Here is a 14,456-nt window from a genome sequence, read left to right as displayed (position 1 = left end):
ACAAAGAATACACATATTAACTTCAAGATTAATTAATAATGCTGGGATAACTTTCTCATACACCAATTTACACCGCGCGCGTTTTCATTTTACGAACAAGGAGAAGGAAGTGCATTTTTCAATTATTTTTTTTATGCATTTCTAACGAAATGCATTGCTCGCACTGCAAGATGACGCCACATGCTATATTTATTTATAATTTCACAATTACAAAAGAAAAAAAATGAAAAACGTAACATGAAAAGAAACCACCTTCAGTGGGATCGAACCTACGACAAACAGGATGTACAGATTACGAGGCAGGACTCCTCACCTCTCAGCCAATTGTTTACTTCAAAAAGTGTCTTACGTTCCGACACATAACGGACTACGACGTAAAATGTTACGCGTACATCGATGACTTTACTCCAATAAGATATTGCAAGTACATATAACTGAAATTACGTCGTGTTTGGTCTCATTTTAATCAGGAAAATGTCACGAATATGATGAAACAAGTTGTATACAAAATAGATCAAAAATAAAAAAGTTAGCAATGCATAAGCATTGCAAACAATTGAACAGACTTTTGATCTTTGCCGACTGCCACGACCGCAGTGTCTCTTTCTTCTTCACTCGCTATCCTCCTCTACGTCAGAAACTTTTATCGTCAAATCTAAACCAGTAATTATGCTTCAAATTATATCGTGTTTAGTCTCATTTTAATTAGAACAACAAGACGAATACGATGATCAAAGTTTCATTCACGAAAAACCAAAAATAAAGAATTTTGATTTTTGAATGCAAAAGACAAAACACGCACGAGTCTTTCTTGTTTGCCGACCGATTCAACATTCTATCTGTTTTTCTTTTCCATTTGCCGATCTCTTTCACGTTAAAAATTTTAATCACCCGAAACACATTACATATTTCCTATACCTGACCTTTGAATATTTTTCTCTTGCAGGAATAGTATTAAAGCAATCACATAAATTATTTTTGTATATAACATTCTTTTATCATTAAGTCTGTATCTATTTTACAAAATATGTAGAGTTATGGCAATTATTACAAACAGTGCATTTTATTAAAAAAATCTTTTTATTACGCATATGCTTTATTTATAAATTTTTGTCTCTTCTCTTTTTAATACAACTAACTATTTTGTCTCGTAGTAGTAATCGATTCTTGTCTTATATCTGCGTTATTTCTTCCGAGGAACGTGCAGCGGTAACGCGCAAAATGTGTATACATCTTACATTTCATGCGATACGGTATCTTCTTCGAATCAGTTTAGCATATATAATTTCAGACTAAATAATAAACAAATTATTCATAAATACTGCGCCGAACGTCCATCGCAGCCAAATTTTGAATCAGTTGTACGTGAAAAAATGACTAATTTGCTGAAAAAACAAACTAACAACCATAAACGGTTATTAAAAATATATTCTTTTATTTCCATAAAATTGCAAAAAAAAATTACATGTGCATACATCCGCATATAAAAATTTTTTAAAAATCGATGCCGCGGGCGCCCGCCGACCTTGCTACGGCACCATCGTTTCGCCGCGCGTGCCAGAAAACGAATTTTGCCTCGCCTCGTGAAAAGAAAGATACGTTGGAGAGACAAGGATCTATCTATCCTTGTCTATAGCTTCCCAGTTCGCCACCAGAGGTCCCCATTATCGGATTTTGGCTTTCTTGAAAATCATGGCATTACCACAGTATAAGAAAGTACAGTAGGCTCACTCCGTGTCGGCACCTTTGATCTCATGACCAAAAGATCGCCATGTTGCTGGTTGTGCGCGGGCTCTAATTTGAAAGACACAAACAGAAAGAAAGAATTTTACTAAATATTTTAAAAGAAAATAAGACTTTAGAGTAATAACTCACTTGATGGGAAGAAAGTTAGAGCTATTGTAATTATATGGTACATAAATTATTGTGTATATTTACAAATAATTAACACCTTTGTGTTTATTTTGTTGTACATATGTATTAATTTATTTTGTAGCGTACAGGAATAATTGTAAAGTGCGACAAATAAATTAATTGTATTCAAAGAGAAATCAGACAAGAAAATCCTTAGAATTCCCTTGCGAAATATAATAGAATAGATGGAAATAATATTTAGCGTCGAGAACATTCGAGAAAAGCGAATACTTCAGACTAATCGAAAATTCTGTCGCGATGCGAGAGTTCGTTGGCCGCTCAGCGGAGCGAGAGGCAAGGCGCGACCCGCGAGCCGCGAGCAGCGATCGCGGAACTTGGCGACGCGTTGTTGATAGCTCGGCCGCAGGATAGCAACCGGCCTATATAAAATAGAGTCGCGCGCCCGGAACGGGCCTATTTGGCAGTCTGGGAGAGAGGACGAGGTAAGTACCATCGGCCGCTCTCGGACTAGTCTAGGGACTCCGGCAGGAGAGATCGGCGAAAATACCTGGTCGCCTGCTGGAGAAGGAACTTAGCTGTTAGGGAACTCCGGCAGGAGAGTTCGGCGACCAATACCTGGACGCCTGCTCGGAGAATAGCTGTTAGGGAACTCCGGCAGCAGAGTTCGGCGACCAATCGCCTGCTCGGAGAGTAGCTGGTAGGGAACTCCGGCAGGAGAGTTCGGCGACCAATACCTGGACGCCTGCTCGGAGAGTAGCTAGTAGGAAACTCCGGCAGGAGAGTTCGGCGATAATACCTGGACGCCTGCCCGGAGAGTAGAAGTAGAGGAAGCTCCAGCAGGAGAGTTCGGCGAAACACTCCTGGACGTCTGCTTGGAGCAGAGTAAAGAGAGACTCCGGCGGGAGAGTTCGGCGATAATACCTGGACGCCCGACCGGAGGTAAAGGTTTAAGACCCCGGCAGGAGAGTACGGCGAACCCCTTCTGGACGCCTGCCGTGGGGTAAAGTTTAAGAGACTCTGGTGGGAGAGTTCGGCGATAATTCCTGGACGCCCACCCGGAGATAACTGTTGATACCCAGGCAGGAGAGTACGGCGAAACCCTCCTGGACGCCTGCCTGGTGAATAGGGGGAGAGTACGGGAGTTTGTTCCTGGACACTCGGTCGACATGGAGAGTTCGGCGAATATTCCTGGACGCCTGTCGACTGAGAGAGGACAGAGCATCTCCTGGACGCCCCAGGTAAAGTACAGGAGAGTACGGGAGAAAACTACTGGTCGCCCGTTCGGAATGGAGAGTTCGGAGAGAATACCTGGACGCCATTCGAACGGGAGAGAACAGAGTTACTCCTGGACGCCTGGTTGACGAAAGGAAAAGATTAGATAGAGAGTAAAATATAGGGAAGGAAAAAGAAAGAGAGAGAGAGAGAGAGAGAGAGAGAGAGAGAGAGAGAGAGAGAGAGAGTTATGTAATCGTAGGTTCTTTACGTGAATTGCGAAAGAAAATTTGTAACTCCGTTAATTCTTGTATGCCTCTCCTAATATCTCCGAATAAATATTCCTATTTTCCAGAATTCCTGATTTCCTTACGATTTCCTTGTGTCCGAATATTCTATCCTGCGTATAAGATGGCTACAATTTTTAATTAAAATACAATTTCATCAAAATCATTGTATAAGAATACAGTTATTATCTCTATATAATAATAAAGCCAAGAAGTTGTCTGGCTGCAGCGAACGTGGTGAGATCCTCTTCCTGACTTTTGTTTACCTTTTGTTTTAGTAGATTCTTCTGCTTCACCACAACAACAATAACAATATTAACAAACAACTACATAATAATACTTACACCACCACACACATTTTTATAATATTCTTCCAAATCCAATATTATTATTTAATAATTATTATCATCATCACCATCGCTCGCTACCTACCAGACCACCAAAACCACATTACTGCTAAAGCAAGCAAGCACACACACTTACCAACAACAAACAAGAACAGAGAGTTGGCGGCAAATATTTTTATTTAAATTACATTAATAAATGATAAAGGAGTAATAGATGATTTTCAAAAATTTAAACCTAATCGTTGTTGACTTCAGTCAACGACTAATTGGCCTACTAGTATACAATAATTAATAAATACGTTATAAACGACGTTAGAAAAATATAATCTGATAATCATAATATTGACAAATGTGTATCCATCCTTGATCCATCAGTCATCTGATCTAGATGCTGAAGTCTTCTTTTTCTTTCTTAATTTCAGTTGATTGATGTATACCTAAAAATATTTATGAATATTAATTAATTAATATAATGAATAAATAATAAATTCATGCACTCTCCTTTAAAAGCTATAATAAATACAAGATAAGTAACATAATAAACTAACCTTTCTACATCTTTCGGGAATCTAAACAAAGTTTCTTTTATTCCACGTTTTTCACTCGTTGTACTTTGATAGCCTTTTATACAACACCATTTTGCTTCACATTTTATATATATATTTATTTATTTATTTAAAAAAGTAGGTGATAAAAATAACGAGCATATGTGCTATTACCAGCTATTCACAACCGCCATGTTGCTGGTTGTGCGATTCGGTCATGCGCGAGTGACAACTTTTGGGCCACTTTTGGGCAGAGTGAGCCTACTGTGCTTTCTTATACTGTGGCATTACGCTTAACCCGTGGAGCGCTGAGCGCTCTGCTCGCGGTGTGTAGAAATGATTCGAAACAGATTTAAAGATGGAAAACGACTAAGTCCAACTATTTATTCAGATAATTGTCAAAGTACTTTTTACAAGAGCGAACTGGAGCGTATGAAATACAAAATTAGTCTGATCGTTCTGCGCTTGGCGGAGGAGATCTTCGGGTGATGCGGATCGATGCCCCTTCCTCGCTGGATCCTCCCTCAGGATCATCCCTTGTCCAATGGTGGAGGAGTCCACCCCCGTCCGATGTGGGCCCCTTCTCCTGGCTGTGGTCTACCCTCAGCCGCGTGGTGGTGGAGGCTCCGCCAAGACGCGGGAACGTAACATTGAACATGTGCTTAGAGAAAGCGTGGGACTCAGAGAAACGCGAAAACAAAGTCCTTGTACTGGGCGAAAATTTACGACCCTCTTCGAGTGCATGAAAAGACATTCGTAGGAGATCTCGAAGCTTTCCAGAACCGAACGCGACTTAGTCAAAAACAACGAATTCGATACGGTCCCTAATAAATTAATCTCTACAGACATTCAGAATAAAGCTATGTTTATTCTCTAGATTCCCAAACTTTTCCTAGCACGAACACCCACGTCGAGTGGCTTTGACAATATAAGCTTTGTCTATTGTACATGATCACACGCTCAGATAGTTTAAATTTCGCTCTTAATTTATGGTCATCGATATAACAAAGTACAGATGCGCTCTGTAAATATTCTCACGGTCGTGTTGCCATACTACACTGACTATATTCAGGATGATAACAAGTACGCTCGCGTTACAGTAGCGACCAGAGTCGCCCAGAAATGTATAGTCGCGCCATCTAGTTTTAGTTAGGTTAAGTTTTCCTTATAGTCACTAGTTTGTAAGTTTTGTATATAGTAGTTGGTAAGCTTGGTAAAAAACGGTGCGCCCCCAACCTTTTCGAAAGTCGGGAAAAAACAAGAGAATAAAACGAACACGCGTCGTGTATAGAGGTGTCGAATAAAAAGTCTCCAGATAATTGTAAAAACAGTCTAATTTATTCTCTCCCACTGAGCAAGTACGCCACAACTGGTGCCGAAACCCGCGCGACAGTGAAATATTGAAGTGGTGTTAAAAAATATTTAAAAAAAATACGAAAAATGGCATCCGAAGACGAACGCGTCACTTCCGAGCCCAAGCCCGAAGTACAAATGACGTTTTGGAAAGAAGAGCCGCGTTTGTGGTTCACTATGTTGGAGCGAGAATTCGCCGCTTATAATATAAAGGCGGATGCGGTAAAGAGCTCAGCCGTAATTAGAAACCTAGACCAGGGGACAATGAGAATTGTCCTGGACATCATCGAGGCGCCTCCCGAGAAATCGACGTATAAGGACATTAAACAGGCACTCATAGAAAGGCTCTCTCGGTCGGATGAAGCCAATCTAAGACGACTGCTCACAGGAATAGAGTTGGGTAATCGGAAACCCTCGGAGCTGTTGCGAGAAATGACGCAGCTAGCGGGGAAAAACGTGGGCGAAAGTGCATTGCGGACGCTCTGGATTCAGAGGCTTCCCATCCGGCTACAGGAAATCCTCACGATTGTCGACGACGCGGACCTGGAAAAGTTAGCCAAGTTAGCAGACAAGACGGCGGAGAGGACCGAGATAGCAGAAATGGCGCCAATTTCGGACGCTTCCCACGCCAAGCGGTCCGCCATGATGGAACCCCTTCCGAAATCGACGCCAAGGAACCAAGATGGCGACGTGGCCGCCATCATGAAGAGGTTATCGAGGCTGGAGACGCGGCTATCGAGACGGCGCAGCAGCAGCCGATCCAAGTTCCGGCAAAGAAGCGGATCAAGGGGAAACCCCGCTAATACAGACGGTCTCTGTTTTTACCACCATAGGTTCAGGGAGCAATGTTATCGCTGCCGGCCACCCTGCTCCTGAACGGGCCCGAACAAGAGGCGTCTGGAAAACTAGAGGCGGCGTCGCAAGTAGAGACCCTTGCGGACACGCCGAAACGGAATCGCCTCAGCATTCGGGACTGTAAGACGAGGATGGAGTTCCTGATTGACACGGGTGCAGACGTCTCGGTGATTCCGAAAAATCTAGCAGGTAGAGACCTGAAGGCGGACGCCCTCAAATTGTATGCGGCAAATGGGGCCGTAATAGACACATACGGAGACAAGGTACTATCATTAAATTTAGGTCTTCGTCGCGATTTCTCTTAGCGGTTCATAATAGCAGACGTTTCGAAGCCCATAATAGGGGCAGATTTCCTTCATTTTTTTAACTTATTAGTAGACCTACGTAAAAAGCGATTACTAGACGGACAGACACAACTGTACAGAAACGTCACAGCTACAGACGGAAACAAACTATCTATATCGACAATCGACGAGGCCAACGTTTTCAAAAAATTACTAAAACAGTTTATAGAAATCACAAACCCAGCTGCCAAGGGAAACGTGAAACACGCGGTCTTCCACAGAATTGAAACCAAAGCTTTGCCTATCGCGGAAAAAGCGCGGCGTCTGCCTCCAGAAAAGTTAAAAATCGCACGGGCGGAATTTGAGCAGATGCTCAAAGAGAACATTTGCCGCCCGTCCGATAGCCAATGGGCCAGCCCTCTCCACATGGTGCCCAAGAAATCGGGTGGATGGAGACCATGTGGGGATTACCGCAGATTAAATGGTGTGACCGTGCCGGACAAGTACCCTTTGCCGCATATTCACGATATAGCTCATAGATTCGACGGATGTTCCGTATTTAGCGTTATCGACCTGACAAGGGCGTATCATCAAATACCCGTCGCGGCAGAGGATGTCCCTAAAACAGCAGTGATAACCCCGTTTGGCCTATACGAATTCACGGTTATGCCGTTTGGTCTGTGTAATGCTGCCCAGAGTTTTCAAAGGTTGATGGATTCGATACTTCGCGGTATGGAATTTTGTTATTGCTATATCGACGACATAATTGTGGTATCACCGGATATCGAAACTCACGAGAGGCATCTGCACACATTATTTAGTAAATTAAAAGAGAACGGACTGAAAATCAACCTATCGAAATGTATATTTGCTGAAAAATCCGTTGAATATTTAGGCTATAAGTTAGACAATAAGGGTATCGCTCCGTTGGACAAACGGGTCCAAGCGATAGTAGAATATGAAAAGCCAAAAACGATAATGGACCTACGTCAGTTTTTAGGAATCGTAGGGTTTTACAGAAGATTTCTTCGCAGAGCTGCAGATTGGCTGGCACCCTTGTATAACCTACTCAAGGGGGCGAAAAAAAAGGATAAAAGGCCGGTGTGCTGGGACGATGAAACCGAAAAGGCAGAATAGGAAACAAAAAGACAAATCGCCGCAGCATCCCTTCTGCATCACCCGAAAGAAAACGCGATACTCGCACTGCGCACAGACGCTTCGGATATTGCAATCGGAGCTGTCTTAGAACAGTGTGTAGATGGTAAGTGGGAACCGCTCGGCTTTTTCTCCCGAAAATTAGAAAAGGCCCAGACGAATTACAGCGTGTACGACAGAGAACTGTTAGCCATCTATAAGAGCCTCAAATTTTTTAGACATTTTGTAGAGGGCAGGGAATTGCTAATTCAGACGGATCATAAGCCGCTAATATACGCGTTCCAACAAAAAGCAGACAAAGCCAGTCCTCGCCAAATGAGGCAGTTAGATTTTATTAGTCAGTTCACAACTAGAATAGTACACATAGAGGGAAAAGAAAATACAGTGACTGATGCACTATCTAGAGTTCAGGTTATAGAAATGCCCGTCATTATCTCAACAGAGGAGTTAATGCAGGCACAAGAAAAAGATGAAGAACTGGCTCAGTTATTGACAGAAACATCCAACAGGTGGAACTTCCAAAAAATATTTTTGGACAGTTCAGACAAATACTTGTATGGAGATATCATAAGAAATAACATCAGACCTTATATACCTAAATCCTTAAGAAGAAGCATTTTTAATCAAGTTCACAATTTATCACATCCTAGTGGACGTACAACTAAGAAATTAATAGGAAAAAGTTTCATCTGGCCCTTAATGAACAGAGATATAGCCGAGTGGTCGCGTACTTGTTTGCAGTGCCAAAAAGCCAAGGTTCATCCTCACAGCAGACCGGTACCAGAAAAAATGAGATCCCAGCCTGCCGATTTGAGCACATACATGTGGACATCATAGGACCATTACCCACAGTTAAAGGATATCGATTTTGTCTGACAGTAATAGATAGGTTTTCCAGGTGGCCTGAAGCAGTACCACTGTCAGACGTCTCAGCTAAAAAGGTGACAGATGCCTTGTATGGTTGTTGGATATCCAGGTTTGGAGCCCCAGCAACGATCACAACAGATCAGGGATCTCAATTTGAGTCCCAAATTTTTCAGTCTCTAGTTAGATTAATAGGCTGCAATAAAAATAGGACCACAACGTACCACCCCCAGTCAAATGGAATGATTGAAAGGTGGCACAGATCTCTAAAGGCAGCAATAATGTGCCACGAAAATACCAACTGGGTTGACATCCTGCCAACAGTATTGTTGGGACTCCGAACCAGCTACAAGGAGGATATCAAGGCATCTGCGGCTGAGATGGTCTATGGGGTTACGCTAAGATTACCTGGAGAATTTTTTGTTAGCGAACCCACAGAAGCTGAACCACACATATTCCTCAATAAATTTCGTCAGCAAATCAGACTGGTTAAACCCCGTCCTGTCATGCATCACAGGAAGACACAGAAATTCATACATAACAATTTAAATACGTGTACACATGTGTTTGTTCGGGTTGACAGGGCAAAGAAACCATTAGAACCTCCGTACGAAGGTCCATTTCAAATTATAGAACGCATAACAGAGCATGTATACAAATTAAATGCAAATGGTAAAGAATCAAACATATCCGTAGACAGGCTCAAACCGGCATTTCAGGAGACCTGCGATACCGACGCGACAGAACCAAAAACATATATGTACCACGAAGAAAGTTAGATTTGCGTGAGTAAAAATATATAGCGTAACTCACTCGGAGGGGAGTGATGTAGCGACCAGAGTCGCCCAGAAATGTATAGTCGCGCCATCTAGTTTTAGTTAGGTTAAGTTTTCCTTATAGTCACTAGTTTGTAAGTTTTGTATATAGTAGTTGGTAAGCTTGGTAAAAGACGGTGCGCCCCCAACCTTCTCGAAAGTCGGGAAAAAACAAGAGAATAAAACGAGCACGCGTCGTGTACAGAGGTGTCGAATAAAAAGTCTCCGGATAATCGTAAAACAGTCTAATTTATTCTCTCCCACTGAGCAAGTACGCCACACATAATGTATAAGCGGCTCCATCTTGCGACAAAATATGAAACTTCTAAACGCGCAAAATTTAGATTGTAAAAAGGTTCAGTTGAAGAAGAACACAGAATGAATTTAATAAATGGTAAACTGAAATCATAGACAACTTGTAAATACTCTCATCTAATAAGTGAAGGATGATAAGGCAGCCGATTAATGACTCTTTAATTATAGATATTAATTTAATTGAAGGAAATGAAACAAATTGTAAAACAAATTCATAATTATTCTTGATTTTCAATTAGAAATCTGATTTCGTCATTCAGTTCTCAGAGCTAGAAAGTAACGCACGTATTCTTCACTTAGTAGAGTCATATATTAGAATTCGTTTTGTTAATTCAGTTTCATTTTATTAGTTTAAAAGTTAATTTTTGTTAAAGTTTATTAAAGAAGTTCAAAAATTTAATTTAGTTGTTTAGTTTATTTAATTCATTTCAAAGTATCAATTAGTTTATTAACCGACTTCGAAAAAGGAGGAGGTTACTCAATTTGATCAGTATATTTTTTTTTTTTCCTATGTATGTTCGGCGATTACGCCTAGCTGGATGCACCGATCGGAACGAAACCTTTTGCATCTGGTAGGTTCTGACTCCCCATTGGTACCATTATCAAAAAATTTTTCATTTTTCAATTGCAAAGTATTGTTATTGCAAAAAAACCGGCAACTTTTGAAATAAACTTTTCTCGATTTTAGTGCGCTTTTAATATCTTATCACGGACATGATTCTGAACAATTTTGTTCATATACCAATTTCGCGGAAAGGTTTAGTTTTCGAGATATTAGCGAAAAATTGTTGAAAAGTTTTGAAATCAACTTTGGACGATTTTAATGTCCTTTTAATATGTTATCAGGGACACGATTCTGAACAACTTTTTCCTTATCCACAATTAAGGGGAAGCTTTAGTTTTCGAGTTATTAGCGAAAAACTATTGTTACTAATATATTGAATTCTACGTATGCCTCCGTGTCTCTGGTGGTGTATGAGTCAACATGCAGTCGCCGATTTTCTACTGTTTCTACAAACACGTCTTGCCGGCCGATAAAAAGCGTGAAATAAAATAATTTTTAGAAAAAAAATACGCCGACTTCGAAATGCACTAAAAAGTATAAAATAATTTCTATTTCCTAATGAAGTAATTTCTATTTCATTCAATCATACAATTACGTAACAGATATGAACGAAACCTATTTACTCGTTAGGTATTATATTAAATACATTTCAACCTTTTCGGAGGCGGCGCAAAATTAAAATGTTTTCCTGGATATATCAACCTTTGGACAGCCGAACATAGGCAAAGCTTGTATAGCAATTTTTTTTTCTATACATATAACTCAACAGCACGTCGTGAAGTAGGTGTTATTGCGTATAGAATCCAACTATGGTCTATCTAGATTCATAGAGTATGCGACGGAAAGACTCGATCGCCGCATATTCTATAAAGGTAGAGCCTATCTGCCGCAAATTTGGTAATTCCCGCGTCGTGGGCTCCGTTTATAAGTTCTTAGATCCATGGCTTCCACATGCGAACGAAGTCGATTCAATTTCATTTATATCAGAAACGTTGCGGAATGAAGATGTAGTCGTTACATTTACGTATATTACCAGATGAATCTATAATGGTTCGTATTCCTTCTCAGGATTTATTAATTTCCAATACGTCATACCACAATCAACTGGTTATTGCCAGCAACGTTTAGTCAGGTATTTTTAATTTTGCGCCGCCTCCGAAAAGGTTGAAATGTATTTAATATACTACCTAACGAGTAAATAGGTTTCATTCATATCTGTGACGTAATTGTATGATTGAATGAAATAGAAATTACTTCATTAGGGAATACAAATTATTTTATACTTTTTAGTGCATTTCGAAGTCGGCGTATTTTTTTTTCTTAAAATTATTTTATTTATTTTCCTTTTTGTTGATTTGATTTAATCGCAGAACAATCCAAGCGCCCATAGCGCTACTTGAGTATTGGACTACGTCGGGAAATCCTTAAATTCAACGCGAAGAATCGCAACAATATCAATGCAAGAAAATATAAATGTATATGCAGTATGCACATATTGAATAAAACATTATTAAATACCGAATATGCATTGTTTGTAACGAAGAAGCTGATGCGAAGCTAAATACAGTGGGCATAATATATTTTGATTATTTTTAAGAAATCTCTTACTACGGTAATTCGTGATGCTGTCGATTTATACCCAGAATCTAGAATGATTGTTACCCTTATCTAATAAAATAATATATTAATAATTTTTTTTAATAGTATCAAAATAAAGATACAATTAACAATGTATAACGTACAGAAATAATGAGGAATAATAAAAAAAAATACATAAATTAATAGTTATGAATTGCAAATGTAAGTTTAATCTTGAATTCCTTTAGGCTTCATTTTATAAAATATAAATATAACTGTAGTACAGAATGTTTTTTTTGCAGAATCAATTTTTATTTTTTAAATCAGAATGTACTATATTTTTGTTTGACAGCTAATATACTATAATATCTATGATTTTGCTAAGAATCTGAATTTGATTGATAAATTAATTTAACTATGATGTAATTCACGCATTAACTTGTAATTTACATCATTTAATTCCATAAATTTTTTTTAACTAAAGCTATTCCTCTATATTTCACATTCTTCAAAATTACGCAATGTTACTCTAAAAGTTAGTTTCCAAAAAATAAAACATTTTAAAGTGGGAAAACAGGAATATTATTATGTTATGAGATAAGAAAGTAAAAAATTTAATGCTTAAATATAAAAATTATGAAAATAATTAAGAAAAAGAAAATATTAAAATAAATATAAAAATAATTTGTTGTTGGCTTATTTGGATGTGTTAAATATCGTAAATTTATATTGAATAGTTGATGATTAAAATGGTAATGAGATTGAACCAAGTCTAAGAAATATCTGGATTTTCAGGATTTTTACACATGTAAAAATTATATTTTTAAATAAAGATCAGTGATGTTACTATTTGATGATTAATAATAATAATAATAATAATAATAATAATAATTAATAGTAATGATTATATTATCATTAGAATTGAAGTTTAAGATTTAAACAAAGAAATATACAATCATGAATTTATACAGATTTATTATTATCAGTTATTTTTATTTATATTTACAATATTAATACTTATTAATATTTTCAATATTTAATTTAATATAATTTATGTAAATTTATTTTCCAATCATATTGAAATATGCTTCATCCATTCTACGTTCAATAATTTTTAATGTAAAAGTTTATGAACATAAATTTGTTGGAGTTCCAGAGTCAGGAATAACTCGAAGTGAATTCAATAAACAATTTATTGTTCAACAGTATTCTTAGCTAAACCTTATTCTAGTACTCTAGTTTTATAAGTTGCTCTTGTCATGGTGAAGTTTTGATAAAATCTAATGAGAAACGGTGTTGAGAAGGAAAATGTAAACTATTGGAAGGAAACTATTGGTTGATATTTTGGATAAGGGTGTGGGAACAGGAAAAGTCATTGGCTAGGTTATTTGCGAAGGAGGTGGCTAAAAAAAAGGAGTGATTTATTAGGAAATGTGGAAGTGCTTTAGCGGGACCTTGGAAAAATCTTGAAGCTGTAGGAAATTCTAAAGAGGCATGTTTTGGTGATATTAGACAGACAGGAAAGCGCAGAAAGTGGACAATAGGGTAAAGGAAATAAAGGAAGAGCCAGATGTAGAAGAGAAAGTCGGATAGTTCGTTAGGATTTCCAACAAATTTTTCTTTTATTAAAACTTTTATTTGAATAATTAATTTACTTTTATTTTTACAGAACTCAATATGTCATATGCACTGCTCAAAAAAGACTAGTTCTATATAGAATAAGTATTGATTTCAAATTTCTCAAAACATTTTCAAGTGTCTGTCTACAGTTCTTTAATATCTTATGTCACCAAAGAATGTCAGTCGCATGTTCAGAACACATATACTTATAATATAATTTCAAATATTCCTCTATTCTAATCAAAGTGGAAAGTAACATATATATAATTGCAACATACATGTTTTCTTATGCTATTAAGATATAAAATAAGGAACAGTAAGTTAAATTACTTTCTATTTTTAATATTTCAGAACACAAAGTTATGCTATCTGTATACATTTTAGAATTCATTTAAAAAATATTTCCATCAAGATCAAGATATAATAAAAATTATTATCACAATAATCAGTTATTTAAGATAAGAAAATTAGGAGCACGATTCTACCGGTTACTGTGATAAATCATCGTTATTGATTTGCACGCCATCTCTAGCAGCAAGGCACGTGCGCTTGTCGCGTCACAAGTAAAAAAAATTATATTTAGGAATTAATTTTTTTTACCTTCGCTAGATTTAATTTCAGTATTAATTTAATTATAATTATATTTATTATGTAGCTACCATTATATGTACAATTTTATAATTGTATTAGACTTGCTTTCACTGCAAGTTGCGCACTTTATGGAATGCACTTCTTCCCACCACCTGTTGCACAGTGCTTTAAAATTTGAATTGTTCGTTGGTTCAG

General features: G+C 37.9%; 1 long non-coding RNA gene across 1 annotated transcript; it reads right to left on the bottom strand.

Annotated features, from left to right (window-relative positions):
* Positions 1-1,410: 1,410 nt before the first annotated feature.
* Positions 1,411-14,421, bottom strand: LOC143265923 (uncharacterized). The gene is made up of 2 exons (XR_013040710.1): positions 14,330-14,421; positions 1,411-1,794 (listed from the first exon to the last, which is right to left on the bottom strand). It is a non-coding gene; the product is annotated as an uncharacterized LOC143265923 (long non-coding RNA).
* Between the last annotated feature and the right edge of the window lie 35 nt (positions 14,422-14,456).

The sequence above is a fragment of the Megachile rotundata genome, chromosome 15, assembly GCF_050947335.1.
Source record: "Megachile rotundata isolate GNS110a chromosome 15, iyMegRotu1, whole genome shotgun sequence".
Classification (NCBI taxonomy): Eukaryota; Metazoa; Arthropoda; class Insecta; order Hymenoptera; family Megachilidae; genus Megachile; species Megachile rotundata.
Note: the sequence above shows the minus strand (reverse complement) of the source record. Positions and strands in the feature narration are given on the sequence as shown.